General features: G+C 39.3%; 1 protein-coding gene across 9 annotated transcripts in view; it reads right to left on the reverse strand.

The window, feature by feature from the left end:
* LOC131690643 (protein phosphatase 1 regulatory subunit 16A) overlaps positions 1-17197 on the reverse strand; it is a 449834-nt gene that overhangs the window by 244885 nt on the left and 187752 nt on the right. The window contains exon 1 of one of the 9 annotated variants that reach the window (XM_058976569.1): positions 8979-8998. The exons of the other annotated variants lie outside the window; for them this stretch is intronic. The gene's annotated coding sequence lies outside the window, so the exon portion shown is untranslated. Of the gene's footprint in view, positions 1-8978; positions 8999-17197 lie in introns of those variants that run through there. 9 annotated transcript variants of the gene reach the window in all.

Raw genomic sequence — 17197 nt, forward strand, 5'->3', positions numbered from 1 at the left:
TCTGTGACCGCATAGATGGCGCCAACACTAACTTTTCAACGGAGACAGATAGAATATCGAGATGTTTGGAAGAATTACTGCAATATTCTTGTTCTACAACTTTGTAGAAGACACCTAATTTCTATCTCTCTTCGTTGAAAAGTTAGTGTTGGCGCCATCTATGCGGTCAGATGTGGAACTACAATTTTCTAACCAAAATATAACTCGTATTATGTACTACAATTCTTCCGAACATACTATTCAGCTAAATCTAACCATTATTCCATAAAAATGTTTAGTTTGTTAGAACCTAGTACTGATACACTATCATGCACTGCTAGGCCCCATGCAAAACTGACTCAGACATCACTTCATTAAAAGTTTAATAACTTTTCCTGTTGGAGTCGGATCGTTTTGCAGTCTTCAACAAAGTTGTAGATAATAAAATTATCTTCTTAAGTTTCACATTTGGTGATAATCTGATGTATACAGTGCCACCTAGCGGCGAAAATGTGAGCAAGAGAGTTTTCTCCGTGTAAATTGTCGAAAAATCCCATACAAACTTCAAGCTCGTTGGTCCGGTAGCTAGACTTGTTCGATTTGGCTCAAATTTGGAGCAGACACTCCTGGTGGGACTAGGAATCGACTCAGGGGTGGGCCGATGGGGGTCATTTTTTTCTGTCACTCTATTCAGCATACATCTATGCATGCCAAACATGACCCCATTCGGCACCGACTCCCGCTGAAAAAAACCTGGTCAAAAACGGTAATATTAACCAGAAACTGAAAATTGAAATTCTAACAAACAATTTGAGTACAAGTTCATATAGTTTTGGCTGAAAATTTGTCTTAAAAATGAGTTCGAAACCGGGGTCAATATGACCCGCTAATACCTTGTTCGTAACTTTTTGTACTGTCCTTCAGGAATGTCCAAATATTTTAAACTCGATTGAAAATCGTTGCTCTCAATGAAAGAGAAAAAATCAAGAAATTCCAAACTTCTAGGTGCAAAACCTTTTTTTTCGAGAGTTGGTCTACTGGAGTTGTAGAGCCTGGGCTCCCCGTCAGAATCACATACTACAATTTGCAGACGAGACAGGCAATGTCGCCCACTAAAACACTGCATTAGGGCAATTGTAGCGGGCCGTGATTCTGAATGTGATATTCATTGTACGGTTCAGGTATGTGCGGACGTAGGGACTCGCGATCGCGTGTATCATCGCGATGGGCTCGAGCATTTGTACGTTAACGTGTACGATCGCGTGTGCGCTTGTATGTCGCGCGTGCTAACGTGTATGTAACTTCGCGTGTATGAATTTTATTTTATAACCGTGTGCCTTTCGTATGTGTTCTTGGATAATCGCGCGCGGACCGTGAATCTAATACTTTATTTTTTGGTGTACTGCTAAGATGCTAGAAGAGTGTGAGATCTTCCATATCTCTAGAGTGCCTGGTGATGTTCCATGGAACGTGTTGTCTAGTGGATATGTGCTTTATTTTTTGATTGGTCCTACTGAATGTATGGACCTAAGTTATTAGGACAGAAACTTCGTGAGTGCTAAAACGTTCTCCTTATTACCGGGGTGTTATTAAGTTTGCGCGATCGCGAACGTAAGTGTGCGTTGTTAATCGCGAAGGGCTTAAGCGTTCGTATGTTAACGTGTTTGTCACGTGTGCTCGCGTGCATGTGACTTCGCGTGTACAAGACTGGATTTTGTAACCGCGTGGCATTTCCTTTATACGCGTGCGTTCTTGGATGGTCACGCGGACCTTCATACTGATAGTTAGTTTTTGGTGTACAATTCACATTCTGGCAGGGATTAAGTTACCCCATATCACTAAAGTCCTCAGTCATGTCGCCATGTAATGTGGTGTCCAGTGGATATGTGAGCTTTGCTTTCAATTGAAGGAATGGACCGAGTCTGCTGATATCAAAGATAGAAACATCCGGAAGTCACCGATTCATGATCGTGCGAGTGCGGGAGTTTTTAGGTTCACGCTTGAGACCGCGTTTGAAAATTTATAGGAGCTGACACATTCACTTTATCACCGGGACTTTATCATGTTTACTAGATCCCGGGTGTAGGTGCCGGGGATGGTCGCGAATAGGGTTCGCAGTACCGACTCATTTTTGCGAGAACTGATACTGCGGTACTATAGCCCCCAGTACCGGTAGTACCGGTACTCGAATATTTTTTTCAAAAGATTTGAGAAACGCTTCAAAGTGAAATTGTATGCTCAAACTGATATCTCATTGCAGCAGAAGGTATTTTTCGAATGCGATACCTTCTTTTATTTCGAGATCTAGGGCACGTTGAATTCAAGATCTGCTAAGCGGTGCGACTTTCGTCGACTTCAACTGATGGTAAATGTAAGAAATCATATTATAAACAGTAAAAGGAAACGAGAATGTTAATCCGTGTACGTTGGTCATATTTCGTCTCGGCATTGACACTTTGCTGTAAATTGGTTTCGACTTTTATGCATACCAAGGCTCCTAATTTCCTGTAAACTAAGGAGTTTTGCTGACTTTTCCAATCACCACAAATTACAAATCGCTCCATTCGAAGCAGTGCACACACTCCAAAATTGTACGCTACTAAATCGCGGTTCGTTCTTTTATAGATAAAGATTTTTAGCGCAAACCAAATACACTCAAGTTTTTTTTACGCGGGGGATACAGGCCGCGTAAATGAAAACCGCGTAAATTTCAAATTCCGCGTAAATGAAGACCACTTAAATTTAAGAATCCGCCTTAAAGGGAACCTCTTTAATGGATACCGCGTAAATTCAAAAATCTGCGTAATTGAAAACCGCGTAAATTTCAAAATCCGAGTAAATGAAAACCGCGTAAACTTCAAAATCCGCTTAAAAACCGCGTAAAATATCGCGCGAATAAAACCGCGTAAAAAACTGGCCTATTACGCGCAACCCAGTGAATAATTGGAACCAATCAGAATGTCGCTAATAAAAAAAATCAAATCAAATTTTTACTCTAATGCTGGATGTGATACTTTGATATTTAGTAGGAGATTTTTAACGATGACGAAGTCGACCGATAAATGGACACACAATGACTCCCTCTGTGAGCCCCGTCCACGAATACCACCAATAGAACAATATTTGCAAACACGGAACACTGCAAAAGTCAATGCACGTCGATCCGCCAGTCGGCCACGTCACCGCGCATAGACCAATGATTTAGCGTTGGTATGCGCAGATGCAGAGTATGAAAAAACATATAACATAAAAAAGGCGCATAAGCCTTTTCGGTCTCCTCGATGCACCACTATCGAGGCGTAATGCAATAACCATCTTCAAGCAATTGTCTGTCAAAGTTTCTGTAGGACTGATGCACGCAATATGCTTGATGTTTGCAATACCGTCAAACCCCTAAACCTTGGGGAGGGAAACTTCTAGGTGCAAAACTTAAAAGTTTATCGCATTGTGAAAGTTAATTTTCATACATATTGATCCCAACACCCAAGAAGATTAATGGGATGGTATTAAAGCCCTCAAAATCTTCAGTTATCCTGCATTAACCCGCAAATATTCGACTAAACCAAGAGTTTTGCGATTCGGCTTCGTCTCTTCAGAATTTGGCACTTGACTAGGAGACCAGAGTGACACCAGTCAAAAATTTGAAACTCTACTTGTGAATACATTAAACGACTACTAACTTACGACGTCCCGTGCGTGAAAAAGTTCTGCTTACAGATGAGACATCTTGAAATCAACCCTTTTTCCCTCAATTTTTGATCTATTCACAATAAATAATTTTTTTTCGTAATTATTGTGAGGCCATCGAATTATTCGCACGCAATATACACGGAAAAAATTTGTTTCCAAAACTGTGAATAAAGTGCAATGAATCATGGGACAGTCACGCTTTTACGTTACGGTAACAGGATCATGAACAAAAATCATGTGTATTGTGTTCAATTTCCCTTCAGTAACACCCGCACCACGCTTTTATTAGTGGAATTATGTGTTTTTGTTTTGTGAACTGCACTCACGGTTTCCGCTATATCGCAACTAATAACGATTTTCGGAAAGTGAACTAGGTCATAGCTTTATGAACATTATTCATAAAAATCAAAGGTTTACTCATGATGTAATTCATAGATTTTAGAACATTAGTTCAAAAAAATCAAAACATTCTCGATAGTTTCTCGTGAACTATTTCACGAAACTCGGAATTTCATTTATGAACCCATTCAATTCTTGTGAAATTATGCATGATTCCTAATATATTAGTCACGATGAAATAGTTTACAAAATCATAAAATATTATTCTGATACTCGTGAACTGGTTAATGATTCCTAGTACAATAGACACCACTGTCCATTCGTGCTAGCGAAACAATTCACATAACCGTGAACTGATTCATAATTCCTAGTATAATAGTCACGAATGACCGTGTGTATCCGTGAAGTCACAAAATTATAAATCACAAAATTATAAAATATTATTCATGTATTCGTAAATTGATTCATGATTCCTAGTACAATAGTTCACAAAAGCATCAAATATTAATCATGAATTAGTTTATGATTCTTAATATATTAGTTACGATCCAATATCCGTACTTGTGAAAGAGTTTACAAAATCATAATATGCTATTCATGTATTCGTGAACTGATTCATGATACCTAGTATAATGGTCACGAATTACCATTCGTGCTAGTGCAATAATTTACGAAATCATAAAATATTCTTCATGTCTTCGTAAACTAGTTCATGATTCCAAGTACATGATTAACGATCAATTTTACGAGCTGGTAATATTTAGAAGATATTTCTAATCATTTCCAATTTTTTTGTGAGATGGTAATTAAATTTTCACGTGAACTATTTCAAAAAAATTGTAGTATTATTTGAGAAATCATTTCTGTTCCTTGCACTTTTTCATGAAAGAGCCAGCTACTAGCGACTAGTAATAGGTGCGAACAGTAGATATAAGCAAACTATTAGGCCATGGACCATCGTTATTTATTTGATAAGGTTCAGTGTGATGCACAGAAACAAACACTGCGCTGAGTAGAGTAGAGTGAGGTCAAGTAGGTCAGTTCTCTTTGGCGAGCTCGTGCAATGGTATTTTTGCACTGATTTTGATAAACAAGCACTCGTTGGAAAGGTTGGCAACGTTTCGGCAATAATGGTTTTATGCCTAGCTAAATATTTTTCAAGCTAAATCCAACAAGGCGAAGGTACTTTATTTCGATGTTTTTAAAATCTGGGGGTGCGATAGATCACTATATTCGAGGTTAAATTAAGCAATGTACACGCCCAGAAAATCACAGGTTCAACTTTCATTTGAAGAGTATAATTACTGCAGATTATTTAAAAATTAAATTGACGTCATTCAGGTAAGAAAATGATAAGTGGCAAATGATGCGAACTGTCACGAAACAGCGAAAGGAAATGTTGAAAAAACATGTTGTTTTGGTAGCTGCGTCTGGTTTTGTACTTGCGAATGAATTCTTTGGTATGCTCGTCGTCACCAGAGTGTGGAATTGAAGTTGTTCATTCCGGTTCACGTGGTTGATTAGCTGTGAGACGATCAGTAGTGACCTATAGTGCCCCCAAACGGCTGACCTGTCGTGCCCCAAGCGAATGTTTCATGTTGATGTCCGTATTTTTTCAAAAACAAGAATATCGAGAAACCAACACATTAATTTTCACGTAAGAAAAAACTCACTTGACATTTTTTACATTGAGTAAATGTACTGTACAGAGGACGAAAGACAATGAGTTTTCGCAGAACAACAAGCGAAAACATAAATGACGCCGTAACTAATACAGCTTATCCACGGTAACAGCCGAAATGACTATGTTCTCTACCGTGTATATTATTCACACAAGATGAGCGACCTCTGCAATAACATAGCAAAAATAATGCCCTATAGCTATTGTACCCCCATACCTATTTGACCCCATTCTGCTCTACCACAAATCGTGTTCGTGGTACAGGTTACAGAACACGATACCGCGAATCAGTCACACTTTTATGATCCACTTCATATTGTCACGTTACTCCGGGTAAAAAAAAACGATAGTCAAATTCGAAAGTAAGCTCTAGAATAAAATAACACCATAACTTGTATAAAAATTTGACTAAAATATCATGATAAGGTGAATAGCAATTACAAGAAATTCCAATAGTACAACAGAAAAATCCGATTGTAAACACATGAATAAAAATGAGTTTACAATCGGATTTTACAATCAGACTAGCGGGATTTATGTTCATGATTTCAGGATCTTAGTCGCGATATTTCGGAGCGGAGCGTTCCTACGATTGTGATATCGTTGGTATGGGTATGTGTGAATGTGTTCGTTCGTTTGCATGATCGCGTTTGCGATAAAACGGTGTGTATTATCGTGAAGGTTTCGAACATCTGTATGTGTACACGTTCATCAAACTTGAGCCATTAATTTCCGAACATCTATTCGGAAAGTCCCCCTGACGATGAATCTACTCTACTAATACTGAGAGTTCCCCAACGACGGTTTTTTATGGTTTCTCCCGGTGCACAGTGGAACGGAATAATAGAAAAAACTCGGATATTGATATTTATGATGAAACTATTATATCACTTCGATGTCTTCGGAAAGGTTTCTTTATTTCTTGAATACTTTGATATATTGGAGGGAAATTTTAAGTTAAGGAGGTATACACTAAGATACCAAAGGCTTGTTCATTTGTTGTTTAAATGGTACGGTGTCTATGGAACTGTAGTGGAACTTATTTTGAGAAACTTTGTCAAAGATGTAAAATATCTAGCGCTTAAGGGAATGAAGTTATAAAGTAAAGCAGATGTATATATCGATATACTCCCTTAAGAATTTTTCGCTATAACTTCTTCATTCGACTGTTGACATTTTTGCAATGCTTTGGAAAGTTTTAGAAGCCTTAAAAACACATTTTTTGGCGGAACAGTTCAGCTCACTATCTTTTCGGTTTAAGGATTTCTGACCGCTTGCAATATTTTTTGGTCTAACTTGAAGGTGCTACAGTTAGCAGATTAGCAAGTAGTAGCAGCTAAACTTGTTATCTTTTTGTTCAATAATAAATACCCAATCGATAAATATGAAATTCATAGTGGGATCTAAAGGAATATTTACAAAAACTTCGAGCAAAGTATTTATAGCTAAAAACTCGGGTAAAATCCCAGGCGAATATTTTAAAACGGGGATCCTACATTAAAATGTTACAAGTATTCCGCTGCAAAGATTAAATGGTTGTGTACAAGACACGACAACGGTGACATTAAAATGTAGCCATTTTTATGAACAATCAATATTATTTATGGCTAAATTTAACCCCGTTAGTGCCATCGACTCTCCCAGAACGCATAATATTGCTCACCCGAGATAATTGCTGAGTTTTCAAATTAACATCAATCATCTGTAATATGACAAATTTATAGATCAATTTTTAATAATTTATATTAAAATCCCCATCCTAGGCTCATGAAGACATGTCATGCTGTTTTACATTTTAACGACATTCAATTAGATAGAGATTACTGGCTAGGGAAAGGTATGAAAATTTAGAACCACAGTACTCAAGCGAGAGCGATGATGTGAAATATACAGATCGGAAAACTAAAAATGACAGGGTCATTAGAAACAGGCTTAAAATCTTACATGCTAATCTTTTGTCTTCTGTTGGCAGGAGTCGAGCTTAAGCAGCATAACTACGAATCACTCAAGTCTACTAACATGTCTCCTGGTACAGATAGACTTGCCCCTCTTTACCTCCGTCGCGATTGAACATGAGATGTACAATACACTCAGGTTTTTTTTACGCGGGGGATACGAGCCGCGTAAATGAAAACCGCGTAAATTTCAAAATCCGCGTAAATGAAAACCGCGTAAATTTCAAAATCCGCGTAAATGAAAACCGCGTAAATTTCAAAATCCGCGTAAATGAAAACCGCGTAAATTTCAAAATCCGCGTAAATGAAGACCACTTAAATTTAAGAATCCGCGATAAAGGGAACCTCATTGATGGATACCGCGTAAATTCCAAAATCCGCGTAAATGAAAACCGCGTAAATTTCAAAAACCGCGTAAATGAAAACCGCGTAAATTTCAAAATCCGCGTAAATGAAAACCGCGTAAATTTCAAAATCCGCGTAAATGAAAACCGCGTAAATTTCAAAATCCGCGTAAAAAAAACCGCGTAAAAAAATACCGCGCAAAAAAAAACCGCGTAAAAAAAAACTTGAGTGTATGTTATTTTTTGCTTTAATTTTTATTTACCTATAAAAAGAACTAACTACTTCATTAGATAGTACCGTTAGACTTTTATTGAATTCGAATGGAACAAACAATATCTATGAAATTTTACCGTTTTTTTGTAAATACATATTTTTTGGGAATATTTTTCAAAGTGTTTTCTCTTTCTTTTCCAATCTGCAACATTCGTCGAAAATATGTGTGGCAAAAATTGGTCACTGGATGAAAGGTGGGGGAAAACGCATATTCGTTTGGTTATACCTGATTATACTAGTATTAGTAGTAGCAAAGGAATGGAACGGTACAAAGCACGACAATCACAGAGAGAGAGAGATAGTAGTGCGTATTCGCGCGACTATACAACGATCGGTCGGTTTTTCTCATCATTCTTTTGACAGTCGTTGTGCTATCGGCCAGGCAGTAGCAGAGCAGAATTTTTCGTGCCATGGCCCGTACGAAACAGTCCGCAAGTGCACCCATGGCAAGCTTCCCGAAAGCAGTGACCAGGACATGTCGCCCTGTGAGAAATTTGCCGCTAACAGAAGTCATCGGAGCTACTTATCCGGTAACTGCTCGTCCAACGTTTGGTCTGGTCAACTATTGCTAAATAAAATCCCACAGGAGTTGTTTAATCAAAGCCGAAACAATCCCTGTCGGTCATATTTGATGTATGCAGCTTAGGATAGGATTGGCGCATATGAGACAAAGCTTTTCGCGGATAAACATTTCAACCGATTGTTTTATTACTTACTGTAGTGTAGAATATAATTGCTTGCAGACAGGTACCTGAAATATAGAAAAAAAACTTAATTAGATAAGTTCCAACTGGCATTAGATTGCTGAGAAATTCCCGGACCAAAATATTCCCAAAATTGGCTGCTTGGGAGTAAAAAAAAATTAAATCAATTGAATGTTGGTCATTCACGGTAGCCGGCTACCAAGTGGTCGCATCGAAATTTCTCTAATCTTTTATTTTTTTTCCATGTAGCCGTTTGTGCGATGACTAAGCAAACCGCTAGAGTTACAGATATACAAGATGTTCTCAGCATGGAAAAAAATCAGAAAAATAAAGATTGTCTGAAATAAACCGTCATTCGTAACCCAGCGTTGTACCGTAGTAACAGGTCGTCGTGACCGAGATTTTAATGGTTCAGTTAGATAAACTACGCGTAGTAGTTACTGACCGCAAACAGGCCAATGATATTGCTAGCAATAGCCCCTTCTCAAAGGAGTATCGCATCTACATTCCTACTCGCGATGTGAAGATTGACGGTGTTGTAAGTGATGCGGGTTTAACTGTCGCTGTTCTGATAAAGGACGGGGTTGACCGCTTTAAGAACCACAACCTTCGATCAGTTAAGATTGTTCAGTGCGAGCAATTGCACTCAATGTCCATCGAAGATGGGAAGTACTACCCATCAGGTTCGTTTTGCATGACTTTCATCGGATCTGCACATCCGAGATACGTTGAAGAAGGAGGAGCTCGTCCACGTGGGTATCTATTCTATCCAATTGCAAGCAGCTACACACCAAAAAAATCTGAATTTTATCGTTGACGTAAATCCAAGCTTGCTACAATTTAACAAACCGTAATTGACGAAATGACGAAATATAACCGTGTTCTATTTAATTTTACATGAAAAGTGTACTTTCCATGCGCAATGCCATAAATTTACAGCCTTCAACATTTTAAACAAACGCCGTATTTGGAGTAAAATTACGTTAATGGCAAAATTCAACGACATGTAAAATTAAAATCGAACGTAAAACTGTGTCATTTTTTATGCTCGTATATGTCATGGTCAGGAGACGTAAATTTACACGATTTTTTCTATGTGCATAGGTCATACGGCCACCTACTGTAGCAATAGGCAGTGGTGCGGCAAATGCCGGGAACTACATGCGGATAATGCTTGTAGGAGGGCGCGCTGAGAAGTGTGTTTACTGCGGGGAGAATCCGCATGCACTTTTGACATGCCCAACGTACAAACTTCGCGCGGATAAACTGAAGTGATCCGTCAAAGATCGCTCCAGGCGCTTTTACGCAGAAACGCTTAACTAATCTGTTTGACTTAACTCCGAAAACCCATACGCTCTATGGCCAACTGACGATAGCGCCTCTAACGACTCTTGCGAGGGGGCAGTCAGAAACTCAGCCTAAAAAAAGGATTCCAGTGCAAGCAAGAGCACTGTACACATTTCCATGCTTGACATCACTACGATTAGATTGCAAGTGGAAGGTAGTATCTGATCCTAAGGTAGTGATCACAATGAAACGTAGTCACTGGCACCGGTTTGTCGACGGGTTAACAAGAGAAACATCGATGAGCCCTCTTTGGGGCATTGCGAAACTAAAACAGTACTAACGAGTTCGTTGGATATTCGGTTTCGTCAAGAAGATTTGTTCGGATTCCGCCTCGGTACAGATTTACCACGCCGCGTCACCTCACGGTACCGCGAACAAAATACCTTTTTCTATGGTGGAGTTCTCACTTACTCTCTTATCATGTAACGATAAAGCCCCAGAGACGCTTGTTGAATTTATTTATTAAGTTTTTGAGGGTAACATTGTCCTTTATGAATGGAGGCAAGTGAAGATCATCACCATCCAAAAACCAGGAAAACCAGCCTCCGACCACAACTCGTATCGACCGCTCACAATACCGTTCTGTATCCGGAAATTGTTCGATGATGAATTTCAATTCCGCCTCGACAATTGGGTCGAAGCAATTGGCTTATATAAACAATTTTGCTTCGGAAAAGGTGAAAGGTCGAGCAGTTATCTTGCGTTGCTCTCAACAGAAATTTAAATGGCCTATGCTAGCAAAGAGCAGATGGCATCAGTTTTCTTAGATATTCTGCTTCTATTACCATTCTCTCTGAGAAGCTGCACCAATATGGTTTTTCAACGAATTTAAACAACTTTTTGTTGAACTTGTTGTCTGAAATGCATTTTTCGCATGGTGATTTAACGACATTACGAGCCGTGACTTTATCTCTACGATGTCAACGCTTATGTCCAACCATTACACGTTTGATGCGCAACTCCGTTGTCGAGGACTTGCTGAGAGTAATCATTGCGTTTGAGAGAAAGGCTATCACGACATCAAGCATGTTGTTTGGCTGTGCGCAAAGTACTGTGTTGCCAGGTCCCAACTAATAGATTCCCTTCGTCGGGTCCGCGGTAGACCACCCTATGTGCCAATTCGGGATGTGGTGGCAAACTCTTCATTCTTCTTGAGAATAAATTATTGAAAACTATTAACTATATCTGAGTTTAGAACGTTTTTCTTTGTCTTATTCACAGTAGAAAACTTTAAACCTCGCATTCATGACCCTAGATACTTCCGCTTTAAAGCCAAAAGGTCGGCCCATTCGGAAATCGCTCATTTATCAGTAATCAGCAACCAAACCATGAAAAAAGTAAACAACCATAACGAAATCTAGCAAATCAGCTGAAATGAATTTCTCCCGATTTCTTTCTAACTACCACAATGAACCATCTTGCCTAACTAGCCCGACCCAGTACCCTATCGTTGCCGCCGAACCCAGCAAAGTCCAAGGAATTTTTCTATCAGCATCATCCAATCGCCGCAGATCAGTGCGAAAAGCGAACCAATTTTCATCTTACCACCTCCATCTTCGCAATGACGACGACGACGACCACGGAGAGCCAGTGAAATAAGTGCGCTCGCCCGCGGGGTCAGCAGTAGTTGTCGGTCCAGGCTTTTCGTTTTTTGCTTCTTCCGTATTTTTTTTTGCGCGCCTAGGCGCTCCACGTCATGCCGCCGAAATCCAATTAAATTTTCGCCGCTAAAATGCTTCACTGAGCACCGAGCTAAAATCGATACATAAAACGCGCGCCTGGTCGGTCACCGTCCGTCGGAACGAGGTGCGAAATTACGCCTACTACTATCCCAAGGGTAGATAGAAATCAAATAACTAATTCTGCGAAAGTCAATAATGCATTCAAAGAGAGTGAGAAAAAAAAGATACGCGGCATGGAACATGAAAATGCCACCGACGATAGATTTATGAGTGGTTCTCTCTACTGAACACTGGATGGTGGAGGTGAGTGAAACGAGAAAATTGCAATAGTGTCTACAGCTGAACTTCAAATCATGCAGAATACGACGAATAAAAAAGTTCATTTTTCGCTTGATTGTTAGCGGACTCCAACCGACTTTTTGCGATTTGCTCTAGCTAGGCAAGCGTACAATCTTCCTGTTAGCGCACTTCTGGTGCTTAGTTAGCTTTCTAGCACCGGTCAGTAAACAGTGCTGTAAGTTATTTTTGTGATGCTGGAATTTTATCCATCGCCGGTCACAAATCAATTAAGGAATTAAAAATAAATATGTTGGAAATTTTTCTGGAATTGATTTACACATAAACACATAACACAAACAGTGTTTTCATTTTTTGGAGCTAGCGTCAACTTTGTCCTGAATTTTCGTCATCAACTTAAAATCTCCTCTCAAATGACATCCATATTGATGATGATTCATCGTGATTTGTGGTCAGTGCCATCTTAAATTTCAGAATGGTGTCAATCATCCATTTTCGTCATATACTGACCACCCACTATCAAACTTTTTACACCCATATTGATGATTGGTTTTCAGAGTTGTCCTACTGGAGCAGTAGATATAAAGTCTCGGCAGGGCTTCCCTCCAGAATGACTCACTACAGTTGCAGACGAGACGGAAAATGTCGCCCGCTAAAACAATGCGTAAGGCCAATTGTAGCGGGCCGTGATTCAGAATGTGACATTCATTGTACGGTTCAAAAATATGTGGGTGTAGGGACTTCACGATCGAGTGTATTATCGCAAAGGACTTGAGCGTTTGTACGTTAACGTGTTCGATCGCGTAGCCGTTTGCATGTCGCGTGTGCTAACGCGTATGTAACTTCGCGTGTATAAATTCGGTTTTACAACCATGTACCCATTCGCATATTCGCGTGTGTTCTTGGATGATCGCGCGCGGACCGATACGAAATTTTCCATGTACGGCTCAGATGCTAGATGAGAAAGAATTCTTCCACATCACTGGAGTTCCCGATCATGTTATCATGGAACATGTTTTTTTAAATCTAAAGTTTTATTTGAAACGGCTCAATGCGTTAGCACAACTGAGCCGTGGGTCTTTTAATTTTTTTTACAATAAGTAAAAATAAAAAAAAAATTAAGAATGTCGGTCTGCCAGATCTTGTTGAAGCAGTTTGCTGCTGCGTGTTGAGATCCTTTTCCTTGGCGATGAAACCGATTGGGGGACATTCAGTCTGCTTTTTCTCGCGATATCGTTCCCGTCCATGTCGTCATCGGTACTTTCTTGCTGTTCACGATCAGAGGTTCTTATTTGTTTCTTGTTCTTGCGGGTCGCTGTTGTAAATCCGTCCTCATCGGTATTTGCTTCTTTATTGGCGATGCTAGTTGTTGGTTTGGGAGCGGTCGGCGTGGTCGTTGTACATGCATTATTGGTTATTTGGATCGTTGTTTTTGGTTTATCTGAAGGTGTTGGTGACTGCTTGTTAGAGTTGGCTGTAGTAGATGAGTTTTGACTAGTTGCTTCGGCGCATCTTTTTCCGTAGTGGGCTGTATGGTTACAGAATTGGCATGTTGGGGTCTGCCCGGGATATGTGATTAGCGTTGTTTGCTTATAGGTCACGCCTTCCTTCGGAGATTTGCATTCAATAGTCATGTAAGAACTTATTGGTTTAGTCACTCGCATCCTCACAATACGAACGCCGTTGGGAACGCCGGTGAAAAAATTTCTCCAGGTGTCATTCGTAATAGATTCTACTTCTCCATATTGCGACATCATTCGTTTGATGTAATCTTCCTTCGTGCGCTGGGCCAAATCATGGATACGCACGTCCACCATGTCGTTTTCCATATGCACGGGGATCTTGATTCTGGTGTTATTAAATTCGACCTCGTGTTGCATGTTGTTTTTTGCAATGAAGTTTTCTGCCTGTGCTAAGCTTCTATATGTGATCAAAACACAGTTTTTTACGTGATGTAGCTGAATGTACGTAACTTCAGCGAGATTAAGCTCTATTTTCACTTTAACTAATTGTTCCACTTCCTGAACTGTGGGTCTAACACGAGTTTTATTAAAGTTCGTGTAATCGTGTTATCCCGTAGCACGGGCACTTTTGGAGCAACGATACAATTTGTAAGTGCACTGATATAGAACAATAGCTAGCTTGATTCACTGGTGCCTATAGCCTGCTATAGCGGAGCGATTTTTTTTTTTTTGCTTCTGCTTTGTGCGATGTCAGAAGATAGACTGATGGAACATGTTGCCTAGTGGATATGAGCATCATTTTTCATTGGTCCAACTAAAGGCATAGGTATAAGCTACTTGGGTCGAACGTAGGGCCTTTCGGGCGTAACCGGTTCATGATGGCGCAAACACAGGCGTTTGTAGGTTAACTTTTGACAGCACGTTTGTAAATTTATAAGTGCTAAAAAGTTCTCTTAGTCATTGGAGCGTTATTTTATTTGTGAGATCGCGGGCGCAGGTATGCGCGGATGATCGCGAAGGGCTCGAGCGTTTGTATGCTAACGTGTTTGTCGTGTGCGCTAGTGTGTATGTAACTTCGTGTGCATATTTTCGATTTTATAACCTTGTGTCATTTCGCATATTCGCGTGCATTCTTGAATGATCGCGCGCGGACCGTGAATCTAGAATGCTAGAACAGAATAAGTTTCCCCATATTACTAGAATTCCCGGTCATGTCGCCGCAGCGCGTGTTGTCTAGTGAATATGAGCGTCATTTTTGGTCCAACTGAAGGCTTGAGCCTAGGCTGCTCTAACCGATGGCAGAGATTTCTAAACGTTACTGACGTATTATCGCGCGTACATGGGCGTTTGTTTGTTTACGCTTGAGACCACGTTTATAAGTTTATTAGTACTAAAACATTCACTTAATCAGCTGAGTGTTTTTATGATGGCAAGGATCGCGGGCATTGGTGTGCGTGTTAGATCGCGAAGGTCTTAAGCGTTTGTATGTTAACGAACTGAGTGCTAGAAGAGAACGAGATTCCGCATATCACTAGAGTTTCCAGTCATGTCGCCATGTTGCTTAGTAATTATGAGCGTCATTTTTTTTCGATTGGTCCAACTGAAGGCATGGACCTATGTTTGTAAGGCTACTTTTGGACGTGATTGATTAATGATCGCGTGTGTCAAGGTCCGCGCTTGGGAGCGCGTTTATGAGTTCTAAATCGCTAGATGGCAAACCCAGAACTCGTAGATGACAAACCCAGAACTCGTTTCATTGCAAGTTGCATGTAGTTTATTAATATCGATCCAGACAATCTTTTTGAATCGTTTATTTGATATGTTTTGTCACATCACGAATAGATTCATACAGGGCGGCTAAAATGTTGCGACTGGCTGCATCTTCGAGTTATTCATTCAAACATAGCCTTAGAGAGTAGGACTATGTTCGAATAATGGAACACGTAGTGTAGAATCGTTTCTGAAGAGAAATAGATTTTCCAGTTGTGGGTTTGTGACAAAAAAAAAATAGGAACGAATTATGTTCATACAAAAAGCGAAGCAATTACAGTGCGAGCTTGTATCATTAAAATTTAATGTCTAGTTCTTGTTAAGCTTATTCCAACATTTGTTGTTCTCAATTTTAATGTGGCTTTACAGTCTAATTTTTAAGCAAAAACAAACTATTTTATCTTCATTCGACGTTTCGGTCCGTTTTGGGACCTTTTCACCTTTTTTTTTCGTTTGGACTGCAAGCCTATACACCTAGCCTAAAAATTGGAAACTGTCGACTCCAGTTCTAAATTTTGATGGTACAAAAAATTTCCATATCAGATTAATTTTTTCGTAACGTTATAAAAGTTTAAAATGTCTTTCTTCAGTCATTCCACGATATTTTTTAACGATCCCTATCACTAAATATTATTGAATATTCAGAAGAAAAAAACACTAAAGGATATTTTAATATTAATTGATGAAAATGATTGAAAGAGAAGAGCGATAATGTAAAATGGTGCGATAACGCTAATTCGCATAAAATATTTTCCTCAATTTCTCCTTTATTCCTAATACTCGCTCTTTTCTTTTCTTCTACTATACATCTACATCTATTAAGTGCTGAATAAACATTTTTTTCCATTTTTTGTGATAATTGGCCAATCTTCTCTCAATTCAGGCCCACTTTCAGTAATTTTAGGATGCATACAAAGTGCTATTTTATAATAGCCCAAAGTAAAGCTACGATAAATTTGATGAATCCTTCTCTTTCGGTAGAACATTCACGCTGTTACAGGTGTTGAGCATGGAAAAAGGCAAGTTCAGGCCTAAACAGAGTTGAACCGTTGTGTTTGCTTATAAATGATGAGAGTAGTTTCTAAAAACATTTTGTATATCGCACTGTTTATTGTTCCAGATGTCAGTATTTTCCAGATCCACAAATCGCTTGCCAAATCAGTAATTTTCTGGCAATTTTTATTCTTTCTAACAAAGGGGTTTAATATTTTTCCTGAGTAACTAAATAATCGTTCGGGAAACACACTAGCCTTCTTCTAAAACCTGCATATTTCTGATGAAAATAATATATAATAGTAGACAATAAAACTGATTCATTTTGCTCGGGTTTTTTGTGAACATGGTACGGTTTCTCAATGGCATGATTTTACCTTTCAGTATTCGTATAGTTGTACTGAGTACAACACTTGTCAGCATTCTAGCGAAATCGTCTTTGAGCATCAGTGGCCGCTTATTTGGGGAGCCATTGACGCGAGTTCCAGAAGGTTAAAAAGCGACAAGCTTCCAACAGTTTATTCCAGTACGCATCCTGGGTGCAAAATGTATTTTCAATAATCTGAAGATATGCTCTGTAAGTCTACGACTATTTTACTATCTAGTTGCAGCCGGTGGCACATGCTGCTTTTGCTAATAATCTAGCAAAGTTCTTCTGTCTTACGATCACATACATCAC

The sequence above is a fragment of the Topomyia yanbarensis genome, chromosome 3 (genome assembly GCF_030247195.1).
Source record: "Topomyia yanbarensis strain Yona2022 chromosome 3, ASM3024719v1, whole genome shotgun sequence".
Lineage (NCBI taxonomy): Eukaryota > Metazoa > Arthropoda > Insecta > Diptera > Culicidae > Topomyia > Topomyia yanbarensis.